General features: G+C 34.8%; 1 pseudogene; it reads left to right on the top strand.

The window, feature by feature from the left end:
• Positions 1–14: 14 nt before the first annotated feature.
• Positions 15–2,379, top strand: LOC148603339 (uncharacterized; annotated as a pseudogene).
• The last annotated feature ends 7,544 nt before the right edge of the window (positions 2,380–9,923 follow it).

Below are 9,923 nucleotides of genomic sequence, written 5' to 3'. Positions count from 1 at the left end.
TTGCACTTTGTATAGTAATTAACCTTTATTTAAGTTATAAAGTAGGAAAAAATCAACTAGATATCAGCCAAATGTACATAAATGCTCCATTAAAAAAAAAATATTAAAATTAAGGGGGAGATAACTGTAAATTGCATTTGAATATAGAAATAACTTTAGTGTTAGTAGGACATAAAATATGGTTTCTTCTCTTATTTTCAGGTTGAATTCTGATTCCCACAGAGTGCTGTGCCTTTACAAGTCAGAAAACATGTGGAATTGCGCATTTAGAGAGCATATGATGAAAAGTCCAGACTGTGATGGTATTTTACTATACGATTTGGACATAGAAGAAAAAAGAGGTTTCTCATCAAGATTCCGACTTATTTGCGCATCGTTTAAATACTTTTCGAAGATGTATACACAGTATGAGGAACTTGAAACCGGCAGACCGGGTAGAAAACCCTCAAAACTAACAACTGGTGTACTAGTTGGCCTGAGTCAGACTCCAATTTGTCCTACAAGCTTGTGCAAAATCTTTCTAAGTGGCAATATCTCAACTCCAGCAGCCTCTAGCCTGCAAAGAAGGACAAATAAAGTATATAAAAACATTGTACAAGTTGTAAAAAAAGACATGAAAAGAAGAAGGGAAGAATTAGTTGAAATAAACCGCCTCCGAGGAAAGAAAAATCCAAGATGTATTAGTGTTCAAATGGATGGCATGTACAGCAACAGACCCAACCCAGGAATTGGACGCACACCGTTCCAACAAGCTAATCAGCTGAAAATGTAACAAAAAAACATAAAATTGTTAATTTGGTTGACAAAAATAAGCTCTGTTCAGAGCATTCTTCTTAGATATTGATTTTTGACTCAGGCCAACTCCAGTCTGAATGTACTGATGAATGCAGTGCTAATATTCCAATGGTGAAGAGCATTGGTGATGAATATGCATGGGCCAGGGAGTGCCTTGAAGACCTTTTAAAAGACAACATAGAAGTAGACTATTTAGTTACTGACCCAGACAGTTCAGCTTACAGAGCTGCAGTTGATTTGTATGAGGAGGGAAAATCAAAAACTGAGCCTCAGCATTTCATTGATACCAGGCATTTGTCGGAAAATATGCGGAAAAGTGTGGAAAAAGACAAAAGTCTCCTAAAAATCATACCAGCACGGACACAAAAGCAATGCCAAAAGCTACTGAATAACTTTGCAACAGACTTAACTGAAAGGTGCAATTCTGAAGTTGCTGTATGTACTAAGCAATTCGGAGGAAATTTTAAAAGAGTTAAATCAAAGATGTCTCATACAGTTGATGCAGTTATACGGTGCTACATGGGAAAACATGACTTATGCAAGAAACATTCTTTTGTATGTGGCAAGAGTGAGTGGCTCAAGAAGAGAAGTCTACTACCAAAGACATTCAAAATCATGCATACCCATGAAAACATGGATTTTATTCGTATCGCAGTAAATAAGTGCCTCGGACCAAAAGCACTTGAGAAGACCAGGCTTAATATGAACACTAACTTTGTCGAGGGTGTGAATCGTAGCATAAGGCGTTCCTTACCTTCAAATGTAATGTACAAAAAGAACTATTCTGGAAGGGCACACTCAGCCATCCATAGTGTAAATCTTGGTCCAGGTGAATCCATCCTTAAGTTGTGTAGTGCCTTACACTGTGACATTCCAGTTGGGAGTACAGCTTACCAGGCTCTAAAAAGTGTGCAAAAATTAGACATTTTACAAAAGCAGCATAAGCAAACACTGGAATACAAGAAATATAGAGGTGAAAAATGTGAAAAACTGTACAAACTCAGGGATGTCATTAGAAGCCAGCAGCCGGCAAAAATCGCCGCCTACTCTTTCAAACGTCGCCGGCTACTTTCGTACCCCACAAAAATAAAATTCATGAAATATTCTTCAAGACCCTCTTTATATAATATACTGACAATATTCATCCACAAATATTAAAGATTGCACTTGAATGACGCATCAGTGTGACTTTAATGTATTGTTCGGTTGCTAAAATAAATAGTCCGCGTTTTTTCCCTGTTTCTAAATATAGACTTTCTTATTTTTACTGAACTAAAAATACTTCGTTTCCGGTCAGCAAAAAGCAACATGTCGGGCCGTAAAAGGTCAAAGCCTGTGACACAGGGACAATCATCTATCTGTAGTTTTTTGTCACCAGGGCCAGCTAAGGCCAAAAAGACAGACAGTGACAATGGTAGATATAAATTAACAATCATATTATTGATGATATTTAATATCTTATTTTAATTCGATAAAATACTAGCAAGGTCATTGGGTATGACAAGTGCCATTTTTGTCAAAACAAAATTTTCAACAAGATTGGATCGATTGATGGTTCAAGCCTGTAATGAGAGAAAAGATTGATATGGGAGTGGTTAATTATGCTAGTTAGCAAAACAATTTAGAAAAAAAAAATAATTAAAAGCTCAAATTATTTATAATTACTTTGTTGTCACTTGTCTTAAGTGGAAAAAAGAAGGGTCTATGCAATGGGGAACTTTTCAATAATAAACAATTTGTTCAAAATTTTTAAAAAATATCACATTTTTTAGGCTTAACAAACAGAAACTTGTATAAAAATTGTAATCTTATTGTCCTGTACAATGGCCCAGGAGAGCCCTAGAATGCAGGATATTGCACCATTTACCCCAGAGCTTACGGGGGCCGCGAGCGGCCCCCGGACCCCCTGCCATAATGGGCGGGTTCGCCACCTACTTTATCTAATTAGCCAGCTACTTAAAAACTTAGTGACATCACTGAAACTGTATGAAAAATTAAGTGAAATTATTGCGTATGAGAAAAACTCGCTACTGAAAAGTGAAAAAGAACAGAAACCTTCTTCTCGAAACAAACACACAGACCATTCCTACAGTGTAAAAAAAAGAAAAGGAGAATTTCTGTTAGAAAATAGTTTTTATATTAATAAAATGAAATATTAAACAATATGGTTTCTGTGATTTTGAGCAGAGGCCTTGACTTTTGCAGTGAATTCTCTCCTGGTTAAACTCATGTTGTTATATGGCTATGTGGTCTGGCTTGACACACAGTTTCTCATGGCAGATATGGCTGCACTCTTTGTCATTAAAAGATTTTTGAAAATCATCCCTTGTGATCCTATGCCTTATCATGTAGGAAAGCCTGTGTGCAGTCTCCCTTTTGCCCTCTCGATCAGGCCATTTCACTACTAGGACCCCATAACCTGACTTGGACTTCCGTGCCCCTATCCATTCAATGTATCCCTTCTCATTGCCCATTAAAATAGCCTTTTTGAAAAACTTTTTCTCAATATCAGCCCAAAAAGCATCAATTTTGAAAAAAAAAGAATGATCAAAGTCACCACAGAGTTTGCAGGAAAGCTAAGCACCAAAAAACAGTGATGAAGAAAAAAAGTGAATGTGATAGTACACATTCTCTATAGGATACAAGAGCGCAATTATTAGTAATGCATTTTCCATAGGGTACCTATGTAGTTTGAAAATTAATTTCATGTAGTGTATGAACCACAACATATCAATGCAAGTATGATGGCATTCGATTGTTTTCTTGTAAAAAAAATGCCATCCCTTTAATACTGTCCTGTCATTCTGACATCTGGAAAATCAATGAAGCGTTCTTCTCCTTAGCAAAAAATCCCTATCACTATCAGTATCTTAACACCCTTGCGTTTTAACATTGCCTAGAGAAAAAGAGGCAATGGAAATTAAGATAACCATAATCCATATTGGAGGGCTTGGCCTCAGGTCACCAAGAGGCTTATCTCTAAATCAATCCTTTAGCTAATATGGTCCACATACAAAATTAGTCCATATTTCCTCTGACCCTGCAACTCTCCTCTTTTTCATTTGGATATTGATATGTAGGGTTGGGTCAGAACGATGTGTTATACAAAAAATTGGAGATTCAGCGGTACCACAGAGTACAGCCCTTCAACCGCTTGCAATGACTTTCAAGTTGAAATTGTGCATGTCACACCTACCTTGTTCGTGGATCGTTATGGTGTATCCATCTGCACCATGAAAACTGATTTATTCAACGGGTCATAGTTTTCCTTTCCTCTTTTGTCTACCCAGACTTGACTTTTTATGAGCAACTCCGCAGGTGTTTCTAGAAAAGCAGAGGACGCTTACCCTACCGGTGCACCTGGTCCATGCTCCCAATTTTTAGTGGAGTCCGAGTTTTTCACTTGCTTTTGTTACTTAGTATGTATGATTTTAGTTACTCTACAGTGTGAGAAACCATTTTTCCCCAACTTGCCATTCTGGCTAGTGGAATATTGATCTTGCTAGTCAAATATAAATTCAACTACCCACATTTTCTTTTTTTTTTTCTGTACTATCATCTTTTTTCTCTTGGATTTGACTATCTCCTGTCTTTCTGCAACTATCTTTTCATTTGTTTTTAAATTTATCAAAAACTTTTCCATTTTCGAATATACCCTCCCATTTAAGTTTTTCAAGTACTTTACAGTAACAAAATAAGTACTCCATTTCTTGTTCATTTTTATTTTAGCAATAAACAACTAATTTGCAAGGTAACAAATCTTAAATTACCAAGATAATTTCGTTTAAATACTAATACGAGATCAGGACCGTCGCCTAGGTTTTGACGCATCCCATTTACCAGAAATTAAAATGGCAGATCGTAAACAATGCTTTACAAGTCAATAAAATTGTGCATATCATGCCAAAATTCACTTGAAATATTCAAGCTAAACTTCTTAAAATGAAGGGAACATATTTATAATGTATGATGTTAAGGGATGTTTTACTAAGTAACCTGTTGGCTGGTTAACTTTCCTTGGACCTTGCCAATCAATTGATGGTCGCCAAATTGACGAGTGTAAGCAAATGAGAACTCGCCAAAATACACATCTACTCGTATTTGGCGAGCGGTTGTTTTCCACACTGCTCTATGTTCTTTGTTGTGAATGTCTGTTTTCCATATCTAGTCTTTGTCCCTAGATTACATTCTTTTTATTACCAATATAACCTTGGTTCCCTTGATTACTCTTTGATTCTGGAATCATTTTCCTGTATGCTAATACCAAATTAACTACAAGAATTACATTATGGAAGGAACAGAGCAGAAACGATTTTTAAGACTGGAATCTAACAGAATATTTCAAAATTCCACAGAAAACTCACGTGTGTACTACCCTTCCGTTCCAAAAGTAACATGCTCTCTTTTACGGTTCAAAAATTTTAAAACATTTTAAATGTCAACAAAACAGGGTCTCAAATGGAAAATGATCAAAACTTCAAAAAAAAAGGTAATTTTTGTAGCAAATTTGGTATCAGCATACAGGAAAATGATCCTGGAATCAAACTAGGTAGATATGACATGCACAATTTCAACTTGATTCTTGAAAGTTGTTACAAATACAAGCAGTTGAAGGGCGGTACTTTTTGTATGGCACATCATTCTGACCCCAACCCGGCATATCAATATCCAAATAAAAAGAAGAGGGTTGCAGTGTCAGAGGAAATTTGGACCAATACAAAATGACCTGAAATGTTTTTAAAATGGACGTCCTTGTTTTGAATGTAGGTTAGTGAGGTCTTACCGCTGATGAATCTGCGAGAGCAGTGTACATTTTGTAAGTCAGCAAAAATTACACTATGACGATTTCAAAAGTTGTACAGAGCTTATATTTCCTGTTTGATTTATCGACTTTAAATAAGGTTTACTTGACTTGATTACCTGCCTGTACTGCCATTACACATTCAAATCGTCTCGGGTCTTAATTATCCTTAATTATGAAAAGGTCCGATAAATTCCTTATAGCAAAAGGATGGTTACCTGTTTGGAATGACTTATGTTCGGATAACAGTCAGAAAAAAAAAAAAAAACGCATATGGGTGTGGCTATCGTTCGAGGTTCTGTTGTGGAACATTCAAGTCCCAAATAATCGTAGAATTTTTCATGAGAAAATTTTGCTCTTCCATCCTTTGAATAAGTGTCTTTCTTTATTGAAATGGTGGTAAAATCTCAACGAAAATGCTGCTGTTGATAATGTATTACACTTACCCTAAAAATGAACCTCTTTTCCTGGTTCCCCCAACATATCCATGTTTCAAAACAACTTTTTTCACTTGAGTATTATATAATAAGGGCGAAATTTGATGGGGAGAATTTTTTTTTCATCAAATTAAACTTAAAATACAACTGACCAATCGATTGACCAGCAAAAAATTACACTATATAACCTCCGATATTAAAAAAATGCCTCATAACTTAATCAATATTTTCGACCAAACAAATTCTACTAACGTCGGAAAATATCGTATTCGCCCAAAACGGCCAGGGCGCATATATATATATATATATATATATATATATATAGGATGTTGCTGACGCTCAATTCTTATCATATTCAACTGAAAAAATGTGTCCAAAGAGTATAATATGGTCTTTGTCCCTGGATTACATTCTTTTGATTACCGCTATAACATTGGTTCCCTTGATTACTCTTTTATATGTTTTGTAGCCATTTGACTTCGACAGGAAACTTGTGTGGTAGAATTCCTTTTTCCAGTCCTCACAAATGTTGTATTGATACCTGATCAAGATAGTTTGATTTATCTACAGAAAAAAAATAGTATTCTGTCTGATAATGATGGTGTTCACAAAAAAAGGATTAAACATTGGAAAGATAGATGTAATTCATCAAAATAAGAGCATACTGGACTAGAAAGTCCAACTAATAAAAGGTGGACAGTAAAATATGCAGTGCGTACCCTAGAAAAAAAGAAAATAAGAAGACTAACACTTAGAAAAAAAAAAGAGAAATATTAAATATTATTAATTTTTTTTTTCTTTTTTTTTTTGTCTTTATTTCGTTTCTTGATTTACGAGGTTTGAGTATCACTGTTACCTGGATTCTAAATACAATAATTTTTTAGGCCATTAGGTATGCGCATTTACGTAACAAGAGCGTTTATTGTATGCATTTATCATCGCAATCATTATATTTCTTCGTTGTTTTGACGACAACATTCCAATTATACAACACTCAGATTGCCCAATTTCGAATAAGAGCATCTTATTGTCGTCAACATTAAGCTATTTTTGACCGCAACTAATTAAGAATTAATGTGTTTTATTTTACTTTTAAGGTTCCGCTAAAGGAAAATGTCCGTTGTTAATTTCTCAGCTATTACAACATCAAAAATAATTGAAAATTGGCAAAGAAGTTAATTTTGTTACTATCTTCATATGTTTAATGTTATGTCGATGTGCCACTTATCAAAAATAGTGTAATTATGGAAAAAATGTAGTTAGTTTTAGAATTAAAAAAAGTATGGTCACTGCAGTACACATTTAAATGATACCAAATCGTTACTAGTAATTCATTATACCTTTATCTACTGCAAGTTACCCCTTATATGTAACGAATTTCTGTATTTCACGCCATTCATGGTTACTTTCACTTTCAAGTCAGCATGGCAGAAGCCGCCCTTTTTTAAATCTTGTAAAAACAAATAAAATCTCGGGTGACACTGAACCGATCTGGTCAGTGCCAACATTTCACCCAAAAAAATCATTTTTGCATAACTGTAACTAAAAAGTATTTATGATGATAGTCTTTTTCATCAGAAATTGTAGTTTGCATCCTGCACAATTGGATCTGTCCAAATCGAAAGTAGATTGATGTATCCCTCCGCTCTAAACTGTATTGTTAACTATTTTTAATTTTACAGTGAAGTTAAGATTACCCTTCTAAATTTTGAACATGCTCTTAAATGGAAAAAAAAATATATTCATCTTATTTTCTGTCACGTGTATTTATACAACATTGTACAACGTTTCGCTGTCGGTTTATTTTACGGCGTGTGACATCCGGTTACATGTGATCTGTTATTCGGTGACGCCGATGTAAACACAGAGACAAAATGTTTGATTATTTAAAATCGGTGAGGATATGCGTGTATTCACCTACTTTTTATTTACAATTGACTTTTCGTCAGGTTGTCAACATAATCAGTTGCGAAAATTCAACAATTCTCGATTATTTAAATGTTCAAATGGTTTCATGCCCATCATCGGCCATATTTACCACGCTTTTTTGGGCAACTAATTTACTTTATTCAAACAATTTTTAAAACTGAACTGTTAAGGTTTTAGTTGTTAATACGTATACAATTTACTATTAAACGATTGAAAAGTATTTTTTATGGTTCTCTGTGATATTTGTCGTATTGATACTTAATGTATGGAGGGCGTTTTCTTACATGTCATGTCTTCTGTACAAAGCACCACAAATTAGGCTAAAACTCCTGTTTAGGGAATCCCTTAAATAGTACATTATAGAATAATATGGGATAGGCATTGCCTAAATCAGCGAGCGCCCTGAGCTTTACCATACATGTACCATATGTGCGAGACGCATAAATATAATGACATTACAAAAATTATTTGCAAGGATAAAAACACAAACTTTATATTTTTAAAGACTTAAATGATTGCAAAATCTGAGAAATAGATTTCATTAGCAAATACCAAGTCATTGCTCCAATCAGTGCACTCAAAGTTTGACTTCCTTTCATCTGAATAGGGTACACGATTGGACAATCTAATGCAGGGAAATAAATACTACACTTTTTCCTACACCAAAACCATAAACTATAATGATACTGGAATACATTATTTTCATGAACTTTGTTCATTTTCTAAACTGTCCATATTGAGGAAAACATGAATGAGAAAACATGTAAGTATAGGCAAAACTTACCAACAACAGAAAGCATAGGAAATGAAGAAGTGAGTGCCAAAGAGGGTTTACATACTTTATTTGCACAAGGATTTGAAATAAGACACATCACAAAAGACCCCGATAAAAGTGCACACCGAGCAGCAGTAGATCTTGCAGAGGACTTTAAAACTGAATACAGCCAGACCATTTAATCGACGCTTGACATTTTTCTGAGAATCAGAGAAAGTTCATAAAAAATGAAAACATTGTGAATTTAATGCCACGAAAAACAAAAACTGAAAAAAAGAATCACTAAGAAGCGAATTTGAAACAGACTTAAGTCAAAGATGCCATGCAGAATACGAAACAGCACTGACTGAGTGCAAAGGAGATTACAAATAATTTAAGCACAAAATTTCGCACGTTCTTGATGCCACGGTCCTCTGCTATCAAGGAAAACATGTATTATGTAAGGAACAAGCTTTCGTGTGCAAGGGCATGAATCTGACAATTGGATTAGGAAAAGCCGGTACCTAAAAGATGATTTTAAGATGTCATTGACAATTAATGAACAACCAGAAGTGAGGAAATGCATTAACTTCAGACTCGGGCTGCGCCAACTTGAAAAAACAGAATGTGTCAATAAAATAATACGTCGTTCCTTACCAAATAGACTTACCCTTCGCAGTAACTTTCACAGCGGAGCAAATAGTGCAGTACATGCAGCTAATCAAGGAACTGTTGAGTCGATCATGGCACTCTGTTAATCGGTCGGGTCAGCAATATACACAGTCAGCAAAGTTCACACTGCACTAAAACGAGAACAAAATAATTACAACTATAACAACAATATAACAAATCTGAGAAACGTAAGAAAACAGGAAGTTGAAAGCTAATAAAAACTTTGAACTGTATGCGAAACACCAGGAAGAAGTAAAATATCGAACAGGAGTGTTACTTACAAATAACACTAAGCCTATGCCAAAAAAAACAAAAAAATTGCCGCTAGTGACCATGACTCATATACAAAAAAGAAACATTGTAAATGAATATTAAGTGCCTACTTAAACTAAACAGTGTGGTTCATGTCTTTTCGAGCAGGTTTTAGATGCGAAACATGTTTTTCTTTCTGTATTAGTAGCATGAGCTTCCAATATTAAATGTGTCCACTTTATGCATTTGTTGTTATTACATATGTGACTGACATCCATTTGTT

This window comes from Perna viridis, chromosome 11 (assembly GCF_037379345.1).
Source record: "Perna viridis isolate PV_CMFRI_1.1 ecotype Kerala chromosome 11, ASM3737934v1, whole genome shotgun sequence".
Taxonomy (NCBI): Eukaryota; Metazoa; Mollusca; class Bivalvia; order Mytilida; family Mytilidae; genus Perna; species Perna viridis.
The sequence above is the reverse complement of the archived record's forward strand: the minus strand, read 5'-3'. Positions and strand labels throughout refer to the sequence as shown.